The 23071-nt window shown below is 36.2% G+C and overlaps 1 protein-coding gene across 4 annotated transcripts in view; it reads right to left on the reverse strand.

The window, feature by feature from the left end:
• The window catches only part of TBC1D5 (TBC1 domain family member 5), a 533625-nt gene that overhangs the window by 436708 nt on the left and 73846 nt on the right, over positions 1-23071 (reverse strand). Inside the window, exon 3 of one of the 4 annotated variants that reach the window (XM_049629847.1) lies at positions 12094-12220. The exons of the other annotated variants lie outside the window; for them this stretch is intronic. The gene's annotated coding sequence lies outside the window, so the exon portion shown is untranslated. The remainder of the gene's footprint in view (positions 1-12093; positions 12221-23071) is intronic. 4 annotated transcript variants of the gene reach the window in all.

The raw sequence follows: 23071 nt of genomic DNA on the forward strand, positions 1-23071 counted from the left end.
AACTGGCATTGTAAACTGGAAAGAAAGAAATTAACTTCAGAGGTATGTAGCAGTGGTTTCATCGTATGCACGAACTGCTAAATTTAAACTCTGATAGATTCACTATTAAATTAAGGCCACAAATATATATAAATTAGCAAGTATCAAATATCTACTTAGCTTACTAAAATAAGATATAGGATTCAAAATCATACATTGGTCTTTGTTTGGATTATCCAAGGGAAAAAATTAATCCATTTGAATACAAATTATATTTTGTACTTCGGAAAAAAATCCTGACTACAAATTTAAGTTAGACATAAATGGCAATTTGGCCTTCTGATACACAGAAAACACATAATTGTTTTCTTCAATTAATGTAGTTTAATAAATAAAAAATTTCAAAAATGTGAAATAAAAGCATTCACGTATCTACTTTATTATAACACGGTTGTGCTAGTAAAATTGCTTCTATAACATAATAACCTGTCCCCTTCAAAAAAAAAAAAATCAGCAGGTGTTTAAACGAATGCAATGCCCAGCTATTTCTCTGGTATTAATAAAATCTAAAGGAAGAGGGAGGAAAAAAAGCCCATCTTAATTCCTCTTCCTTGCCAGGTATCAGTTTAAGAACAATGTCTAGCACAAGCAGCAGAACCTCAGAATTCACCTATTCCCTTGCCACTAACCACTGAGGACGTGACAATGGCAGCCTGCAATGGCAAAAGACTACAAGAATGATGTAAGCCATCACACTATAAAACGTGTGGCTCCTTTATCCACAAATAAGGGCAAAAAAGAAATCACATCTACTCTCCACGCTGACTTCTCGCAAGTGAGCCAGGAAAACTATTCATGATCTTTGCAAAGGTGTCAAGGAGAAAGAAGGAGAGGAAGTAGAAAAAGAAAGAACTTAAACAAAATTTTAAGACAGGGAAGCAGAAATTTGAGTTTGCGGTTTTATTCATATTTGAAATAATTGGCTACTTAGAAATCGAATGTCCATATAATTATGTCCAAACAGGGTCACTCCCAAAAGTGAAAAACTGCTGTGGAAGGCAGAATAATACAACCAACTCCCTCAAAGATGTCCATGTCTGAATCCCTAGACCCTGTGAATGTGTTACCTTACATGGCAAAAGGGACTTTCAAGATGTGATAGTCATGGACCTCAAAATGGAGAAATTATCTTGGCAGGCTTAACCTAATCACATGAGTCAGAAAGGAAGATGCTATGAGAGAAGAAGGGTCAGGGAGAAGAAAATGAGACTACAACTTGCTGTTGCTGGTTCTGAAAATAGAGGAAATGGTCATGAGCCAAGATATAGTTCCCTATACAAGCTGGAAAGGGCTCCAAGAAAATGGAGACCTAGGTCCTACAACCACAAATAACTGAATTTTGCCAAAAAGATGAATGAACAGGGAATAGATTCCCTGAACCCTTGATTATAGCCTCATGAGACCCATGCTGGACTTCTGACCTACAGAACTGATTTTAAAATTCTGTTTTGCATTAAACCACTAAGTTGACAGTAATATGCAAGGCAACAATAAAAACGCAGGGGTGCTAGAAATAATTAAGACAGGATAACAGGCATACAAAGCACTTTCCCAAGCAAACTGGGCTTATGATCACCCTACTCAGAACTAAGGCCACACGCATGACAAACTATTACATGTTTCTAACACAGAATCATAATATCCGACAGAGAATTCAAACTCTTAACCTTAAACAACAGGAAGTTTTAACTCAAGCCATTTTAAGTTAACGTTTGTTAAGGAACTTGCAGGAAAGAATTAAACTCCACAAGAAGGTGCAAATAGTCATCACGTACCTTTTTTCCCCATAACAATTAAAACTTCATTCCACATATTAATACATACTAGTTTCTTACATTCTGTATTAGAGAGCTAATAAAATTTTCGCCTCCTCTGATAACAATTCAAAAAAAAATAAAATAGGAAAAGGTTTGTTTGAGAAGCTCTCCTGAAATGTCCCTCTCCTAAGCATGTTAAAAACTATTCAGTCTAATTTAGGCGAAGGCCAGAGGATACGTTTCAATAGAAGATGCAAATGTTCTACTTATGCTTAAACTTAGGTTCTCCATTAAGAAGGGGGAGGGGGAAGTGTTTTCTTTGAGAAAATTGAGCTAGCAGTCTGGATGAAACAGCATTTTATCTTTCAATCCACGTTACTTCTAAAGAGATCTGAATTTTATTAAGCTTGAAAGACTGTAACTTTCTAGAATATACTTAAGAATAAAGTCATTCTAAACTGAATATAAATGCTTCTTTTAATTCAATGTAATTCTCACTGAATTACATTTAAAATACAAAATTGTAGGTACTATAGAAATGGGTATCAACCAACAATCCATTGTTAGATGTGCCGTGGCTCTCTTAGGAATGACAAATTTCATGTTGTACTAACTCTGGGAAGAATTAATATTATTTCAAACAATTCAAGAGTCACCGAACCCTAATTCCAAAGCTATTTAGCATTTAAGTCAAAATTAGTTGAAGCTTAATGTCAAGAAATGAATCTGCTAACCAATGCAATTAGGCAAGATAATGAAATAATAGTTTGGATAATAGTTAGCAAAATGATTCTTGTCGATTAATTCTTTTATATGTGGAAATACATACAAAACCAAAAACAAATGATTACCAAAATAATGAGTTCACTGCTATTAATTGAATATATTACTTTCAATAGCTTTCTTACATATCGACAAAAGCAACTAGAAAATGTAAGAAAAAGATGACTCCACCACTATTTCCATCTGAACAATTAGAAAGGTGGATATGCCATCAATAGAGATGGGGAAGACTATAGATAAAATAGGTTTGAAAAAGAAGAACAGGAAGTCACTTTTGACATAATGACTTTCAGATGGCAGTTAGTTGTGTGGAGATGCCAAACATATTAATTAGGTATTTAAACTTGAAGTTGAAATAAAACTCCACCTTCAACCGTGGAGTTGAATACTTTGGTATTTAAAGACATGAGATTAGATAAAATCACCAATGCAGTAAATGTAGATAGAAAAGATATAAGGTCAAATAACTGAGCTTTGATGCCCTCCAAATTAAGAGGTAAGGAAGAATATGAGAAACCAATAAAGGAAAGTGAGAAGCAATCAGTGCGGCAGAAAGAACCAAGAAGGCATGATATTCTGGAAAACAATGAAGAAAGAATACCAAGGAGAAGAGACTTGGATCAAATGCTAACAACAGGTTTCAAGTAAGGACAAGAATTAGGGTGCCTGGGTGGCTCAGTAGGTTAAGTGTCTGACTCAACGATTCTGGCTCAGGTCAGAATCTCCCAGTTCCTGGGTTTGAGCCCCCATATTGGGCTCCACGCTGACAGCAAAAAGCCTATTTGGGATTCTCTCTCTCTCTGCACCTCCCACATGTACATGTAGGCATGCTCTCTTTCTCGCTCTCAAAATAAATAAAATTTAAAAAAAAGGGGGGGGGGGACAAAATTGACCACAGGATTATCAGTGTGGAAGTTACTGGTAACCACGATAAGGATGTATGTAGAAGAGTGGTGGAGACTTTTTAACCGTGATGACGTTAAGAGAGAGATGGGAGGAGGAGACTTGGAAACACCAAGTACAGACAGTCTTGCCAAAAGGAAGAGAGAGCTGGGACAAAAGGCAGCCAAAAAGTAGGATAAAACAGTATGTTTTTAAGATGAGAGAAATAACAGCATGACTGCATATTGATGGGAAAGGACTAGTAATGAGGGGAAAATTAATGAAGCGGGAGAAAAAACTGCTTTAATCCTGTAAAACCACTATGTGATACTTACTTTTATTATCCCCATTGAACTGAGGGAGGCACAAAAAAGGTTAAATAACTTGCCCAAGATCGTGTAATGAAATAAGATGGAAGGCCCTGGGTTTTAATCTCTACATCATGCTGCCTGAGTGAAAAAAGAAATTTGTCTACCCCTAGAGGCAGTGTGCACATGTATAAGACAACCAGTACATAAATGTGCGTCTGCTAAAAGTTTCTTAACAGTGAAAATTTCAAGCAGCCTATATGTTCATCAAAAGAATAAACAAACTATGTCAATAAAAATCCACAGTAATATATCCCATGCTAAAACTCAATGGCACTATTTTCCCATTAATAACAGAAGCCATTTTCTACCCATTTCTCAAATAAAGCTAAAATTCTTATTTTCTGTGGAAGCAGGTGGGAGGGACTCAGGAAATGATTGCCTCGTGATCATTTGGAAATTTCTCACATCAATAGTCAGTCAGTGGTGTTGAGTATAAATTTTAACATCCTTACTGTAACTTTTCTGACAATATAGATTCACTAAAAACACAGATTTTTCAATAACCTTACAATAACACAACCCTACGTTTTACACAATTATGGACAGCCATTTTTCAATATGACGGTTGGAATTTTACTATATATTCATTCAATGACATACCCTAAAGCAGTGAAAGGGAATACATGATAGCTACAAGTATCAACAAGGATAGATCTCAAAACAAAACACTGAGAGAAAAATTTAAGTTATAAAGGGTATGTATAATAATAATAAAAAAGATAATAACAAATGTTGGTGAAGATGCAGAGAAATGGGAACCCTCATGTATTATGATGAGAGTATATAATGCTGCAGCCACTTTGGAAAATAGTTTAGCAGTTTCTCAAAAAGTTAAAAAAATAAATATATCAGATGATTCAGCAATTCTCCTCTCAGGTATCTACCCAAGGGAAATGAAAACACCTATCCACACAAAGACTTAAATGCAAATGTTCTTAGCAGACTTATTCATAATAGCCAAAAACTGAAAAAAAGCTAAATATTCATGGAATGGATTGACAGTGAATGTACTGACAAAACATAATAACAATGTAATAATATTCACCAATAAAAAGAAATGAACTATACATACATGCTACAAAGTAGATAAACCTCAAAAACATGCTCAATGAAAAAAGTCAGGCATAAGAGACCAAATATATTATTTTATTTACATGAAATATCTAGAAAAGGCAAAGCTATTGAGACAGAAAATAGATTAATGGTTGCCTACAGCAGAAGGAATGAGGATTAACAGTTAATGTACAAGAGAGATGATATTCAAGTGATGAAAATGTTCTATGATTCATGATGATGACTGAGCAACCTGGTAAATTTACTAAAATCTCAAGGAATTGTACATTTGAAGAGGTGAATTATACGATATGTAAAATACGGCTCATATTTATTTTTTAAAGGGGACAATAATTCCATTTATCTAAAATTTAATAAACAAAACAATTTTATTTATAGTGTAACAAGTATACAGGCACGTATACTCAGAATAATAGTTGCTTCTTGGGAAAGAGGGAGGACAAAGGGACAAGGATGGAACTTTAGCAATATCTGTTATAACTTTATTTCTCTTTAAAAGAGAGAGAGAGAGAGATCAAAGCAAGGTGGGTATATACATGCCTATTCTATTATTTTCTGCACTTTTACTAAGTTTGAAACGTTTCACAATAATTTTTGAATTAAAACATTAAAGAATACAAGGGAAGATAAAGAATATGGAAGCAAATATTCATATATAAAGTTAATGGAACTAAATGTACCTTTAAAATGGAAAATATAGCCACAATCAATCAGCTCTATGAAGTTACATAATAGGGGCACCAGGGTGGCTCAGTCAGTTAGTGCCTGACTCTTGATTTCAGCTCAGGTCACAATCTCACAGTTTGTGAGATCCAGCACCCCCTCAGGCTCCGTGCTGACAGAGCAGAACCTGCTTGGGATGCTCTCTCTCTGCCCCTTCCTCGTGCACATTCTCCCTCTCTCTCAAAATAAATAAACTTTAAAAAGTTACATAATAAATCAATACTGATTAAGCAACTTCTATGTATAAGTTCAAATAAATGAAGAGATACAGCAATGTATAAAACAAGGCCTCTGTTTATCATGACAGCTTGGGAAATAAGTCTACAAATATAGCAGAAAGAGCCCAGGACTGTGAGTCAGAGGACTTGGTTTTGAGGTCCAGTTCTGAAGTTTATAAAGGACAGAACTATGAAACTTGGGAAAGTCACTAAAACTTCATTTCCTCCGAACTTTTGTTTCCTCATATGTAAAGTGCAATGATAATGGCTATATTACAAGATTGTTGTTGAGTATTATATAGACAATAAAGCATAATGCTTCACGGTCTGGAATGTGTAGGAGATATCAATAGATGTTAATTCCTTCCTATTCACAGGACTGTTGTGTAAATTAACTGAGATGTATAGTAAACCACACTAGAGAAAGTGTTAAACCACTACCAAAAGATTATTACATGGTATCATAAAATCATTGTAAAACTAAATTTATTTAGTGGCAAACAACAGATAAAAAGAATATATTATTATGAAAAGGAATATTCAGGAAAAACTTTAAAGAAGAGGAAATGTCCTTAGAAGACAGGCAAAAATTAGCTACGTGTAATTGAGACAGAGAAGAGATCAGAACTAAAGAAGTGAACTTACAGGTCTTTAGAACAAGTTGTTTTCTATCAGAGACTATATATTTAATGCTATGATTCATCTAGGTTTTGAAATGCAGAGCAAGGTATTCTTTCCATGTAGAGAAAAACATTAAATAGTTAATTGCATAATATACTCTGTTTCTCCACCCTAGCTGTACCTTAGAATTACCTAGAGATCCTTAAAGAAATATTGATGGCCAGACTTCAACCCCAGAGATCCTGATTAAATCAGCCTGGAGTGGGATCCTGTCATGAGCATGTTTCAATTATGTAGCCAGGATGAAGACTAGTGAGTGTTCCATTCCAAAATTCTTAACTCTAATCCTAAATTACTGGCTGACTGAACATTGAATGTCTCTCTCCCACAATGTATTTTTTAAGCAATATTTTTGGGGGCACCTGGGTGGCTCACTTGGTTGAGGGTCCGACTGTTGATTTAGGCTCAGGCCATGATCCCAGGGTCATGGTATTGAGCCCCACATTGGGTTCCGTGTTGAGCGTGGAGCCTGCTTGAGATTCTCTCCCTCCCTCCCTCCCCCCCTCCCCCTCTCTCTCTCTCCCTCTCCCCCCCCCCCCGTCCCTCTCCCCTGCTTGCTCTCTCTCTCTCTCCCTCTCTCTCTAAAATTAAAAAAAATTCAATCATCATTCTAGATGTCTCTGTGATGGTTACTTTTTTAGATGAGATTAACATTTAAATCAACAGATTTTGATTGAAGGTGAAACAGACTACCCTCTTTAATGTATGGGTGGGCTTCATCAAACTGGCTGAAAGTCTTAAATAAAATAAAAGGGACTAATATCCCCTGAAGAAGAGGTAATTCTGCCAGTGAGGGACTCTGGATTTAAACTGCAACACCAGCTCTTGCCTATTGGCCTACCCTGCAGATTTTGGACTTGCCAGCCTCCACAATCACAGGAGCCAATGCCTTAAAATCTCCTCCCCCCCGTCCACGCACCCCATATTATGTTCCTCTAGTGAATCCTAATACATCAATCGTATCAATGAAATGGATTTAGATTGCAAGATACAACCTATTCCTCATCCCTAACCAAGGAAAACTTTTTCAGTACAAATTTATCGGGGGATAGTTGCCCAAAAATGAACTGCAGTAGTATCTTAAAAAGGCTTCCTGGGGCGCCTGGGTGGCGCAGTTGGTTAAGCGTCCGACTTCAGCCAGGTCATGATCTCGCGGTCCGTGAGTTCGAGCCCCGCGTCAGGCTCCGGGCTGATGGCTTGGAGCCTGGAGCCTGTTTCCGATTCTGTGTCTCCCTCTCTCTCTGCCCCTCCCCCGTTCATGCTCTGTCTCTCTCTCTGTCCCAAAAATAAATTTAAAAAAAAAAAAAAAAAAAAAAAGGCTTCCTGATACAATATTTCATTAAAAAGGTATTTCGGGGGGGGGGGGAATGATTTTGTTGTGCTAAATCTAAATTTTTTAAGTACACCTAAAAGGTTACTAAACTGCTAGCAAACTTACCAACCCTAAGACAGTAAGATCTCTTAATCCTGGGCTACCTCAAATCCTAAGAAAAGAAAAAGATACAAAACTTTTGGTAATCATCCCAAACTCTATACCAACAACAGGAGATAAGTTTTCTCACATGGAAACTCTATGAGAAAGGAACAGCTTGCAGAGGCTGAGAAAATTACAAAACCATTTCATGGCTAAGCAAGAAAGTATGCCATGACCTGATATCTGCAGTAAGCATAGGAAAAAGGGTACACATAAACCACATTTGCCAAACCTGCTTCAGTCAATTCTACACTCTACCAAGAACAAAGTACACAAACAGCCCTCTTCTTGACCAGGGTGAGGTAGCTACAGAGGAGTATAATACAGGTGACATAAGGTTGAGGGGTATGGGAGATTGGTGTGTCCATACAATAACAAAAATGCCAAATTCCACACTTCCGCAAGTGTATCTCCTGACTCCCTGGGACTTTATACAGTTAGAACTTTCTTATTAAATCATGTGCCATTTGGTATAGTTAAGGTAGATAATCTATCATTTTAAAAAATTGACTTAAGAGAAAATAAGCCAGAATTAGTTATCTGAATTAAGGCAAATAATAAATATTGCCTCAACAATCTTTTTTTTTTTTTTAATGTTTATTTATTTTGAGAGAAAGAGAGCATGTGTGAGTGGGGAAGGAGAGAGAGAGAGAGAGAGAGAGAGAGAGAGAGAGAGAGAGAATATCCCGAGCACCAAGCAGGCACCACACCGTCAGTGCAGAACCTGACCAGGGGCTCAATCCCATGAACCATGAGAACATGACCTGAGCCGAAATTAAGAGTTGGATGCTTAACCAACTGAGCCACCCAGGTGCCCAAAGATCTTTTTAAATTATAATAGGGAATCTCAGATCTGGCCAAAACGCTGTACCCAAAATTTCCTCTTAAACTATGAACTTCTCTTAAACTTTGGCTAATGTGAAAGTTAGGTCTTAGGGCTGAGCAGGACAATGCTGTGAGAAAGACAACTGTAAAACTTTAAAGGCAAAGGAAAGAAAATGTCTAAGAATAAAATAATTTAGTCACTACTCTTTTTAAAGATTTTTACAATAATAAAAAAAAAAGAACAGTTGCTAGCCATCAAAAACTATTGCTCATTTGATTCTACCACAGCCTAAGTTAGAAGACAAAACAAAAAATGACATTTATCTTTAAAGCAAAATCCAGTGGTATTTGTCAAACAGAAAGGAAATATTTTGATATATAAAGTATTTTCTCGAAGAAAGAACTATGGGAGTTTCATGATTTCCATCCCTAGAATAATGTAATCAATTACATAGTAAGCCTCTACTACAGGAGATTCTTTTAAAGAAATGAAATACTCACACTAGCTGCAAGATAGTCTTCCCGGAAGTAAAAAATCCAAGAACAATACCTGCCTAAAAGGTAAGTGATATAATCCCACACCACACTTCACCATTTCTATGCTTTCATCTGTGCACTTGTCTTGACAATTATTAAAAGAACTATGTAAATGAAACTATCATATGTATTAATATACCTTCTGCTGCCATGGAAGAAATGTTAAAAAAATTCCATCTAGGAAGATAGGTAATAGCACTGAGGTATTTTCAAGTGGGTTATTATTACTGAGAACAAGGAACAATTAACCAATTAGTTTTTGTTTTGTTTTGTTTTCTTTTAGAGAGAGAGCATGAGTTAGGAAGAGGGACAGAAGGGGGTGGTGAGAGAGAGAGAGAGACAGAGAGAGAGAGAGAGAGAGAGAATATAATATCTCAGTTTCCATGCTGAGTGTGGAGCCCCATGTGGGGCTTGAAGCAGGGCTTGACCCTGAGCTTCAAGCCACGATCTGAGATCATGACCTGAGCTGAAGTCAAGAGTCAGACGCTCAACCAACTGAGCCACCAAGGCACCCCTAACCAATTACTTTTTTAAAGGGCCAAATCAATACCTTTGGTCGAAGGAAATCCAATGATATCATTAAAAAAAAATAGCCACAAAAACACACAAACTACATTCTGTACATTATTTACATTCTGTGTAGACAGTGGCTATACAGTATGTATATAATTGTTAAGAACATTACTTCCAGAGCCAAAATGTCTGGGTTTGAATCCTAGCTATATAGGAAAAATTACTTAACATTATCTGAGCACCAGCTGTTTCATCTGTAAAGTGGGAACCTCACTCATAAAGTAGTTGGGAGGATTAAATGAGATATTCTGTATAAAGTGCTTAGAATTACACCCAGCACTTAAAGCTCATTCAATAGTATTTGCTCCCTACCTTCCCCACTCTTCTTCCCTCTCCCTCCTCTTCCCACTAATATTACTACGAATCCTTCCATATATTTTTCTTTCCAATGTAATAAAGCCACCTTTGCAACATTTCTTGGCATCTGCTTCCCAGAGCATTTTTTTTTCCTTACACAGTTTGCTGGAATATTTTATTTGTGGCTGGCTCTGACTTTATGTTAATTGTGCTTTTTGTTTCCTGCAAAAAATGCAGTGCCTTACTATTGCTGTATTTAGAATTGTAAATTTCAAAATCTATAAATAAAAAGTTAAAATAAATAATTTTACAGGAAGCTAGTCCTGATTATAAATGCAGACTAATGACTTTTTTCCCCAGCAAAAGAATAAAAAGAAATGATTTGAAATAGCCCAAAATCTGTTGCTTGTAAATAGTATTACACAGTATTGCTTTTTTTATTGGTTCAAAATTAGGTATTATTAATTATTGAATAAGACCTCAATGAATTAGTTTGTAAAGGTTTTAGGTCTGTGATATAAAAATCCTAGGGGCACCTGGGTGGCTCAGTCGGTTAAAAGTCCAACTTTGGCTCAGGTCATGATCTCATGGTTCACATGTTCAAGCCCCCATCAAGCTCTGTGCTGACAGCTCAGAGTCTGGATGGACCCTGCCTCAGATTCTGTGTCTCCCTCTCTCTCTGCCCCTCTCTGGCTCGCACTCTGTCTCTGTCTCTCTCTCTAAAACAAACAAACATTAAAAAAAAATTATAAAAATCCTATAAAACTGCAATAATTTGGTTAACCATGTTTTAAAAATCTAAAGATTTTTCATGGTCCTATTTTTCCAATACTGCAAACTTACAACACCCTTTCGCAGGCATTTTCTCAACAGAAAATCAGAGCCAATTCACAGGGTGTGAGCACTGTGTTCTAGGCACAGTGCACAGCACGTCTCTGGGAGGCCACCGTTCACGGTAGATCTGAAGCGGAGTCAGGCAGCCTGTATATATAGATATATGTCATCATGTTTAATTGATGTAATCCTCACAAACCACTAAAGACAGAATTATTCTTAATTTCAACATTTTATAGGTGAAAAAAAAAACTATTCAGAAAGTCCTACTGACTTGCTCAAGATCACAATATCTGGAAGACCTAAGACCCAAGCCCCTAATCATCAACTTTCCAACCTGCCCTAAGTTTTAGACCAAAATGAATTACAACATTAAAACCACATATTTTTAATATAAAGCCTATATTCCTCGTTGAAAATAAATAAAAATTGCAAACACTTTCTTCCAACCAGTATTAATGGTTACTTTAGGCACAATAAAAACTGCTAAGAATTAAATGAGACTTTAAGTAATTTTAGTTTCCTATGGACGTTCTGTAATACTTAAGTGTGGAAACAATTAACTTTCCCGCATCCCCTCCACCCAATTGTGCATAGCTACTTCTCCAAAGAGTTTAAAGTAGGCTAACCAAATCTACTTTTTAAGGAGATTAATTACCGTTTAGAAATATAAATAATGACCTTGAAAAGAAGCATTGACTAGGATAAACATAATGTGCCATAATGGGGTTAAGAGGAATCAATAATTAAACCAGCAAAAAGATTACATTTTTAAAGTATATCTTTGTGGGGCGCCTGGGTGGCTCAGTCGGTTAAGCGTCCGACTTCAGCTCAGGTCACGATCTCACGGTCCGTGAGTTCCAGCCCCGCGCGGGCTCTGGGCTGATGGCCCATAGCCTGGAGCCTGCTTCCGATTCTGTGTCTCCCTCTCTCTCTGCCCCTTCCCCGTTCATGCTCTGTCTCTCTCTGTCTCAAAAATAAATAAACGTTAAAAAAATAAATAAATAAATAAAAATAAAGTATACCTTTGTGTCAAAAAGAGTTGATGAAATGGGTATTGAGGAGGGCACTTTTGGGATGAGCACTGGGCGTTGTTTGGAAACCAATTTGACAATAAATTTCATATATTGAAAAAAAAAGGGTTGATGAAGTCTGTAAAAACAAATTGTAACAATGTAAAATTAGTTTTTTTTAACAAAGCAGACACTAGTAATTTCAGTATGCATATTCCAGTACATACATTCAGATGCATTACTCCAAAGAGTATGTTTTAAGTTGGCTAATGACACAAATTGGCTATGTCATTAAATTCTCCTTATGATGTGCATAATACTAATAACTATATTTTGCAAATATTTTCTGGCTGGAATAAGTTTTACAAGACTGCTAAGAATTATATCCCAGAGGAGCCTGGGTGGCTCAGTCGGTTAAGCATCTGACTCTTCATTTTGGCTCAGGTCATGATCTCACAGTTTGTGAGATCAAGCTCCAAATCAGGCTCTGCACTGACAGCATGGAGCCTGCTTGGGATTCTCTCTCCCCGTCTGTCTGTCTGTCTATCTGTCTCTCTCTCTCTCTCTCTCTCTCAAAATAAGTCTTAAACATTTAAAAAAAAAAAACAAAAAGTCACATCCCAGACACAGGAGAATTCTTCATTCACTCTCCCCACTCCCTAATTTCAACTTATCAGGCAGGCAAAACACAGTTGTCAGCTCTCCAAGGAACTTTCTGGGGGCTATGTATGCCCTGCCATCACCAAAATCCACACTGCTGTAGACACACAAAAACAAAGCCAGATGTGGAAATGTTCAGAGTATCAGTAAATTACCAAATACAAAATTTGAAATGCTCTTAAAAGCAAGTGTAGATTTGTAGAAAGGACTTAATTTTCTAGAAAACCGACACTTTGATGGCTTGGATTCTAAATGTTCAAGTCTAACATTGTAAATAACATAGACATGTAAATTTTACATTTCATATGAAAATCTACCTTACACAGTCCTCACTATTCATTCATTCATTCATTCAATATTTATAACTAGGCACTATTCTAGATGGCAAAAACTTTTTTAAAAGCAACAGTCACTGACCTCAATAAGTTTAGTTTGGTAGTGATATTTGCAGCAGTAGGTATAAAACTTTGGTGTGTGTGTAAGTATAACTAATGGTTTTCCATATATAGATAGGGGCATTATAAATTTTCATTTAGTGGGGCACCTGTGTGGCTCAGTCAGTTAAGCATCCAACTCGTGATTTTGGTTCAGGTCATGATCTCATGGGATCCTGAGATCAAGCCCTGGGTCAGGTCCACGCTGAGAGCACAGAGCCTGCTTGGGATTCTCTGTCTCCCTCTCTGCCCCTCCCTCCTGCATGTGCACATGCACATTCTCTCTCTCAAAATAAATAAACTTCAAAAAAATAATTAAATAAATTTTTATTCTATTATGTGGCTCTAATGTCAAATGGATGATAGGTGATGTGCTATGTATTTAACAAAATAAAACAGAAGCTCATTCCATGGTCCACTTCCTCCCACAGAGTTCTTCCTTCATAGCTGAAACCCATCTAAAGTATGGTCTGTATGAAAAAGGACAAACTTTTAACACGAAAAACTTAGTTTACATCTTGGAAAGATGGCCACTTTGTAGAAGTTGTTTGGTAAAATCATGATGAACACACCTCCCCAGATACCTCCTATTCATTCACTTTTTATGTCACTTTCGGAAATCATCTATTTATAATCTTCAAATTCTCCCCATATACTAGTCCACGGACTATAGCAGAGGCCAGATAACATCTCCAGACAATTTATACAACCTGAGTATCTCTACAATTGTTATTAAAAGGTGATTGGGGGAAATGAAATGACAAACGGTGTTCAGCAACACAGTATTGAGCACAATTTGTTACAATAGGAATCTATGCTGATTTTTGTCCAAGATCCTTATTTCTAAAACCAAAGACACTTCATTTATATTAGGGGAGCATCTTTACAGTCTCTAAGAGTGTGCTAAGAGCACTACAGCAGACTTCCAGAAGAATGGGCTTTTTAAAATGTTTTACTGTGAAATAATTTTATGCTTATAGAAAAGTTGTAAAAATAGTAGAGTTCCCACATATTGTTCACATAGGTTCCCCTAACGTTCACATCATATGTAACTGCAGGGCAGTTATGAAAACATAAAATTAACATTGGATCTATACTAACTAAATTACTCAAAGTTTTCCAGCTGTCCACTAATACTCTGTTTTCTTTCTTTTCTTTTTTTCTATTTTTCCTACTTTTTTCTATTCAAGGATCCTATCCAGGATCCCACATGGCCTTCAGACATCATGTCTCTATGGTCTTCTCTAATCTGTTACAATTCCTTGTCCGTCATGACCATGATAATTTTGAAAAGTATTGATTATTTTGTAAAACATGCCTCAATGTGGGTTTGTCTAATGTTCTTCCATGATTAGACTAAGGTTATATACATTTTTGGCAATAATATCACATAAGTGATATTGCACCCTCTTCCTATCAGATGTTAACATGTCTTCTTACTGGTGATACCAATCTAGATCACTTGGTGTCTGCCAGCTTTCTCCTGTTTCTAATTATTAAACATCTTAGAGAAATACTTTTAGATTATGCAAATATTGTTTCTCCTCAAACTTGCACCCTATTTTTGGCATCCATTGATATATCTTGCCTATAGTAACTACTACTATGGTTGGTATCTGCTTCATGGTGATTTGCTATTTCCCTCAGTCCTTCTATATTTATTAATTGTAATTCAGAAGGATAACTTTTTAACTATATCAAATACCAAGGTCTCAATAAATTACCAAAAACAAAAACAACAACAACAAAAAAACCCCAAAATCATAAATATAGTGGGCAACAGTATTTCATCTTGAGCTATAATGACCTTAACTCCCCAAATCATATGTCTAGCAGTTCCTTTTTGAAGGATCTGTGTTTGAGTAAGTAGTTAATGACATCTGTCAGCAGCTGTAGTGTTTTGTTTTATATAATTGTAGCCTCATTTTTTTTATTGCAAGTAATGCATCACGATGCATATTTAAGGTTTTCCAAATAAAGAGTCTTGAGCAATCTATTTTAAAGTAGCTAATACCACAGCATATTTGAGGCTAAGGGGTAAGCATTCCTTGGGAATCAAAACAACAAGGACAGCAAATATTCTGCCCCTGCAAATCTAATTTCATTCCTCAACCAGAAACCTCACTGCATGAGTGTAAAATTTTACTGGTAAGGAGAGATTTCTTAGAATGGTGAATTCCAAAACTCTGCTTTTCAAGACTCTATTATTCCTATAACAGGATAAGGATCTACAAACATGAAATATAACCTTATTCACTTCCTCTTTCACAAAAGGAAAACCTGTCAATCTAATGCTAAAAGGCTTCAAGCTTATTTCTAAATGCTTCAAGAAAATGCCTTCTTTATCAGAACTTCATTCTTGTTTGTTCATTAAATACTGAAGTCTTACACTGAGGTCAAAAAACTGTCAACCAATTACTATGTAAGAGAAGTTCTACTTTTCAGTATCCAAAGCTACCCAGAATACACAGAATCATTTTACTAGGCAACTGAATACACCACTGTGTATTCCCAAGTATATTCAACCATACCTTTTTAATCTCTTTCTTCAAACTAAACCCCAGTAAACTAACAACTTAACATGGTATCTGGCACATAGCAAATACACTTAAGTATTTTTCAGTGAATAAGTTAGTGATGAACAATACACATACAATGGTCCATAATTCCTTCTGGACTACATCCCTTGCAGACTAAGAGTTCAAGCATGCCTCTTCTTCTGCACATTCAGAAATCCATACATTTTAGTTATTTCTTAAGAAAGACATTAAAATGACTTAGAATATAATCTAAATGACATGGAAATAACATTCTTGAAGTTTATCACCCCAAAACTACAATATATTTGTGAGGGATATCAAGTCATTTTTAAAAGTGATTTATTTTCATAATGGATATCTAGGTGATAAAAATAGATGAGAAAACAGGAAATCCCACTCATATTTCTGATCTTACAAATTACTGCTGTGATGAATCCTGGAAACTACTGCAGGATTATAGTTGTAGGATTTATGATGACTTCATTTCTGGTTGCAAAATTTAATTTATTTCCAAAAAAAAAAAAAAAAAAAAAAAAAAGCACCTTGGTCTAAAGCATGGCCATGAGCAAAATTTTACTTAAGACTTTCTTAACTATCACATGGAGTACTGGATAAGTTGTGATGGTCATTTTCTGACAGTTACATAAAGAGTATACAATGTACCTAATTTGTACTTCCATATTATTTCAAAATGAAAATTAATACACAATATTGCTAGTTTGTGTTTAAAATTACTCCGTATTCCTAGAAATGTATTTTAGAATAGAGTGGAGAGAGGAAATTGGTATGCACTGGTAAATCTATGTTTAGGAAAGAAAACTGAAGTAACCATGTCATTTCTTCTCAGATCCCAAATGACCAGAGGATAATTCTAACCAGCAGGGGGAGATAAGGAGGAGAGTAGTAAGACAAAGAACAGGCTAAAGGCAAGAAAAGCAGTTACAATTATAGCTGGGAACACGGAATTTGTTAAAGGAAGTCTACTGTATAATTATATTTGAAAATTTAGCAAGATGCCCAGAGGCTGACTCGCAGCTGTCAGGAACTGGTAACTCTACTTCTGTTCATGCAGCGACCACTGCAGCTAGTAAATCCACTATCCAGGCATTACTAGAACTGACGTTTAGAGTAAAGGGATAGATCCCCTCATGAGACACTTTTTCTCTATAATGGATGAAGGTATCCGTGTCAACAAAGTAACCCTCTCTCTTTAGCTTCCTTTTCAGACTTACCTCTCCTCCCTCTATCTTCTCTCCCTCAGAGAACCCAAATATTCTCATAGCAAATTATCCAGATGCAAATCTCTTCCCTGAATTCTCATTAGATCATGAACCAATCTATCTCATACAGTCCCAAATTCAACAGGATTACAACAAAATTCATCTCCCTCCACCCTCACCTCGCTTACAAACTCTCTACCTTCTCCCTACCCACCTCTACCCCTGCCACTTTCCTATTCCTCCAATGGTACCAGCATTCTCGCAGTTAAGCATGAAAACTCAAGATTTACCTTTGCTCTTTCTCCTTCCTGACCTCCTACTCTATATTAATTCAATTCATCAAATCCTATTAATTTTTCAGTGACATTCTATCATTCATCAATGAAAGATGTTGAAAGTCCTAACCCCCATAGCATCGAATGTGATCTTGATTTGCAAACAGGGTCTTTACAGAGGTAATCAAATTAAAATGAGATTATTAAGGTGGGCCCTAATTCATTATGACTGGTGTCTTTATAAAAAGGGGAGATTTGGACACGGAGACAGACACTCACAAAGGCAAGACAATCTGAAGACACATGGGAAATAGAGCCATCTGATAGGAGTGATGCAGCCATCAGCCGAAGACCACCAAAGACTGTTGGCAAACACCAGAAGCCGAAAGAGGCATGAAAGAACTCCCCTTAGAGCAGTCACAGAGAGAATACTGTCTGCCAACATCTTGAGTTTGGACTTCTAGCATCTAGAACTGAGACAATAAATTTCTACTGTTTTAAGCCATCTGTTTTCAGGACTTTATTACTGCAGCCCTAGGAAACTAACACAACACCCCAAAAACAATCTGAATTCAATGACCTATAAACCCCGTACCGCCCAACCTGTGCCTGATCTCTCAATAGCATCTCACACGTATCTGGCCATGGCAATTATCCTTCTTGCTCAACATCCAATCCATTACTGAGGTCTGCTTCCTAAATATTGTATATCTCTTTAATTTGTCCATTTTTTCCATCTCTACATCGCTACTCTAGTTCAGGCCACCATCATCATGCCCCTAGACTACTGTCCACCAAATGGTCACCATGCCTACAGTCTTTCCCCACTCTAATTCATTCATCTTCAGCAGCCAGACTTTCTAAAATGCTAATCTGGGGGTACCTGGGTGGCTCAGTCAGTTGAACATCTGACTTCGGCTCAGGTCATGATCTCGCGGTCCGTGAGTTTGAGCCCCACGTCAGGTTCTGTGCGGACAGCTCGGAGCCTAGAGCCTGCTTTGGATTCTGTGTCTCCCTCTCTCTATGCCCCTCCCCTGCTCATGCTCTGTCTCTCTCACTCTCAAAAATGAATAAATGTTTTTAAAAAAAATATTTTTAAAGAAATAAACATCAAATAAAATGGAAATGCTAATTTAAAAAAATAATAAAAATTTAAAAATGCTAATCTGATCACACTTTTAGTTTATCAGTATGGAATACACAATGAGCAGCATCCATGATACGTCAGGACAAAGTCCAAGTCTAATGTCTTTAGCCTGGCTGACAAAACTACATGCAATGGCCTCTAAAAGACTGAAGAGAAAGAACATCACTCACCACACCCACCTCAAGTCCACAGAGAAATACTTTCAGTTCCTCAAACACATCAAAGCTTTTCACATCTGCCTAGAATTCTCTTCCCTTTATTTAACCACTCATTCATTTACTCAACAAAGCATAGCTCTAAGAGCTAGATATTCCGTGGAAAATAAAGCAACATTCCTGACCTCATGAAATCTACATTCTAAAGAGGGTGGTAAATAGATCATAAACAAAAGTAAATAAGTAAATAAATATACAGGTGGTACTAAGTGCTTCAGAGTAAAATAAAGCAAGGTAAAGGGAATAAGGGAGACTGGGAGTAGAGAAAGGAGTAAGGATATGATTTTAGATGATGTGCTCAGAGAAGACCTTTCTGACAAGGTGAGAGAAGAGATCTGAAGAAAGTGAGGAAATAAGGTTTGTGGATACCTAAGGGAAGGAGGTGGGGCAGAGTGTTTAGAGAACATCACTGAGGCCACTGTGACTGCAGTAGGGGAAAGGAAGAGAATGAGGACAGATGAGGTTTTAGGAAAATCAAATGACATACAGCCTTGAAACTCACTGTAAGATTTCAGAAATTAATTAGTAAAAAAGTGAAATTTTTGAGTGGCCTGATCCAATATTCATTATAAAAGAATCACTTTGGTGCTATGGAGAAATCAAACTTGGTGGGGAGGGAGTATAGTACAAAACGAAATCAGTTAAGAAGCTACTAGGAGTTCCAAGTGAGACCCAAAGACATAATGGTGGCTTGGAATGGAGTAGAGACGGAAGAAATGGCTGGACTCTGGTAATTATGATGAATATACGTATATGGATATGCATATGATTACATAAGCAATCTTTTTAATTTATCAGCTTAATTTCAGAATAGAACAAAGCTATGGTTTCAAATGGGTAAAAATGACTTTTACTTCTCTCCTACTCATAAGGAAAAATACATAAGGAAGGGGAAGGGGGAAAGAACACTCTAAATAGGCCAAACAGATTTCCTAAAAGGAAGGAAAGCAATGTCACACTTTTGAATTTAGTACCATGACTCCAAAACAGGGCTTTCACAAAGCAGCTCTGTATTTATGAAAGCACCCCCCTCTTTGTAGCTGGTTTAAAGTTGCTAAATGAATTTTATTCCCTTTTTACAGAAGGATCATCTTTAATGCATGCTACCCACTGATGTAAGTCTGAAGTCTTAGGTGGTGGCTTAATGTGTAAGAAGTGAATGTATTAAAACAATGATTTTGGGTACAGCATCTCTGATTATTTAAACTTCATTATACAAGGTAATCCCATCTTCTGACTAAGGAAACAAGAATTCAGATTTTACACTGTGTTCACATATGAAAATTAATTCATTTTGTTAGAGTACTCCCAATACTATCAATTCAATCGCTCACTAACAAATAACAATATGGCAACAACAATATGGCAACATTAGTCACTGCATGTAGTTTTCCTTCTTAATAAAAATCAAGAATTGTTTATCTTCTCTTTCTCAAATATTAAAGTTCTTATCCAATTATAATCATAATTGTTTTTTGTTTTTTTAAGTAACCTGTACAACGTGTGTGGGGCTCAAACTCACAATCCCGAGATCAAGAGTCGCATGCTCTTCTGACTTAGCCAGGCGCCCCTCCAAAATTATTCTTAAGAGTGAGTTCTCTGATTGATTTGAATCACAAAATATTTTTTAGTCTTTTTACTGAGATATAATTGACATATAACATTTTATTACTTTCAGGTGTACAACATAATGATGTGATATTTGTAAATACTACAGAATGATTACCTCAATAAGTCTAGTTAATATCCATCACCATACACAGTTACAATTTTTTCTTGTGATGAGAACTTTTAAGATCTACTCTTAGCAACTTTCAAATATACAATACAGTATTATTACCACAGTAATGCTGCTATACCTAAAAAAATCTTTAAATACCACTTAAATCTCTTTACATCTCTAATACTCAGAAACATTTTTATTTAAAAATTGAACATTCAAAAACATAGCCAAAAACAGAAAAGAAGATGTTTACAATATAAGTATATGGCTTTATCATCAATCATCTGAAAATATAGGCATTCCAAGTCCTGAATGTGGAGCCCAATCTTTAACTGCCTTCACCCAGCTGTCCAAATCTCAGCAATAGCTTGAGGCAGTTTCACAACCAAGTGAATTAGACAACTAACTACCAGAGGACCTAGAAGTGAGGAAGAGGAGAGAAAAAAACTGACCTGCAAGGTAAAAAAAGTATTAAGAAGACGAATAATCTGCTCTCCTAGTCTACATACTAGAAATGGAGTGACATTAGTCTAAGAGATACATGCAACCATTTATTCTTCGAATAAGTTATATCACCGACCTGTAAAACTAGGCCCTCATAGTAATGCTTGATTTTTGAGAATTATTAACAGAAACAAAAAAAAATTATGTAGCTTCAAATTGTTTTCAAATACTCTGTCCATTAATTTAGTCCTCTTCCATAAAAATTCCAGAATTATCCTCTTCGTTCCAATGAAGACCGGTAGGCCACAGGACTGGTGTCAATATCAGATGTCTACTGTTAGAGCAGGAATAGTCCTTGAGTTTTATTCTAGAGGATTTAAAGTGCAAGGAGGCTGAAAATGCAGAGTTAAAACTCTTACCAAAAGCAGAAGTTCAAGGCCCCTTAACTCTGCCTGAAAGCCTCAGGTCTGAGGACAGAGCTTAATCGCAAGGGTAAAGGGAGATTTCCTGGGTCAACAGAGTGTCAGCATAAGACTGGTCTTTTTGGAACAAGATGACCTGAAGACCACAGATTTTATCTTACCCACTGAAAACCCAACTTATAGTTCTATTTGGTGGAAATATGTTCAGAGACTACACACAAAGCTCTTACCCAAGATTAATGAAAACTGGACTAAAGGACAGCCTTTATAGATCTGATCTTTTCTTATTAAATACAGGACTTTCTCATTTGCCATTTTATCACAGGTTTGTAATAGAATTATCAACCCTCCATTCACTATCTGCTTAAAGGAAAAGTATAAAGCATTTAAAAAACTACATTATGTTTCTCTTTCATGTGAAAATGAAAATGAATTACAAAGGTTCAAAACTATATTTAAAAATTCTCAAATCTACACTGAAAAATTACTGAAAGGTATAAAAAACTTCCTTAAGTTGTTCATCAAGGTGTTTATTATAGATGTTTCCCTAAACTAGTAAATATCCTCTATACTGGGAGATAAACTGTCCAAAATAAGGACAAATCAATACAACATCAACTGATAATACAGAACACAAAACAAATGCATGGACTCTAGCACTGTATCTTATCATTTTAAATGGGAAAATCTGGTAAATTCTGTCCACAATCAAATCCAGAAAAAAATAGTTTAATCAGAATAACAAATACTTTCAGGTTTTAAAATAAAGCTCACTCTGACATGTACAATCTACCAAGTATTTTTGCTCTGAATTTTGTGGTGCCATATTATTCTGTAACAAATTAGATTTATTCAATCAAATGAAAATGAAAGAATTAAAAAAAATAACTCAACCAGGAAGTTTGTTAGAATTACCATGGGATCCAGCAATTCAACTAATACATGTACAGTGCCTGTTCACAGAAGTACTATTCACAACAACCAAGAAACAAAAACAGCCCAAATGCCCATCAACAGATGAACAGATAACATACTGTGGTCTACACAGGCAAGGAAATATTATTCAGCCATAAAAAATAAATGAAGTACTGATAAATGCTAAGATGCGGATGAACCCTGAAAACATCATGCTAAGTGAAGGAAGCCAGAAACCAAAGAATACTTCTTGAATGATTCCATTTATACAAAATAGAATAAGTAAATCCGCAGAGACAAATTTGGGTGGGGAAGAGCTTGGGGATGGGGTAAATTGGGAGTAACTGATTAATGGGTACAGGTTTCCTTCTGGAGTGATCAAAACACTTTGGAACTAGATATAGGCGATTAGCAACACAACACTGTCAGTGTACCAAATGCCACTGAATTATTTAATATGGTTAATTTTATGTTCTGTCACTCTCATTGGAATTTAAAAATTAAATAAATAATGAAGAGTCATATTACTAGTAATAAGACCTCACATACCACTGATATGATATACTGAGCATATCAGAGGACATCGCCTCTGCAGTACCCTTTCCAATAATGCATACCCTCAATCTGACCATAAGAAAACATCAGACAAACCCAAATGGAGGGATACTCTACAACATAACTGACCAGTAGCCTTCACAAGTCTCAAGGTCATGCGGAGCCATCATACGTTGTGGGGAGATTAACAAGACATGACAACTAAATGCAATAAGGGTTCCAAGACTGGATCCTGAAACAGAAAAAGGAATTAGTGGAAAATTGGTGAAACCTGCATAAATCAGTTAGTTAATAGTGCTGTACCAATGTTAATTGTTAGCACTGGGAATTATACTATGGTTATATAAGGTGTTAATTAACATAAGGGGAAGGTGGGTGAAGAGTACTAGTTTTGTAATTCCGCTGCAAGCCTAACATATTTCAAAATAAAAAGTAAAAAG

The sequence above is a fragment of the Panthera uncia genome, chromosome C2 (genome assembly GCF_023721935.1).
Source record: "Panthera uncia isolate 11264 chromosome C2, Puncia_PCG_1.0, whole genome shotgun sequence".
NCBI classification, from domain to species: domain Eukaryota; kingdom Metazoa; phylum Chordata; class Mammalia; order Carnivora; family Felidae; genus Panthera; species Panthera uncia.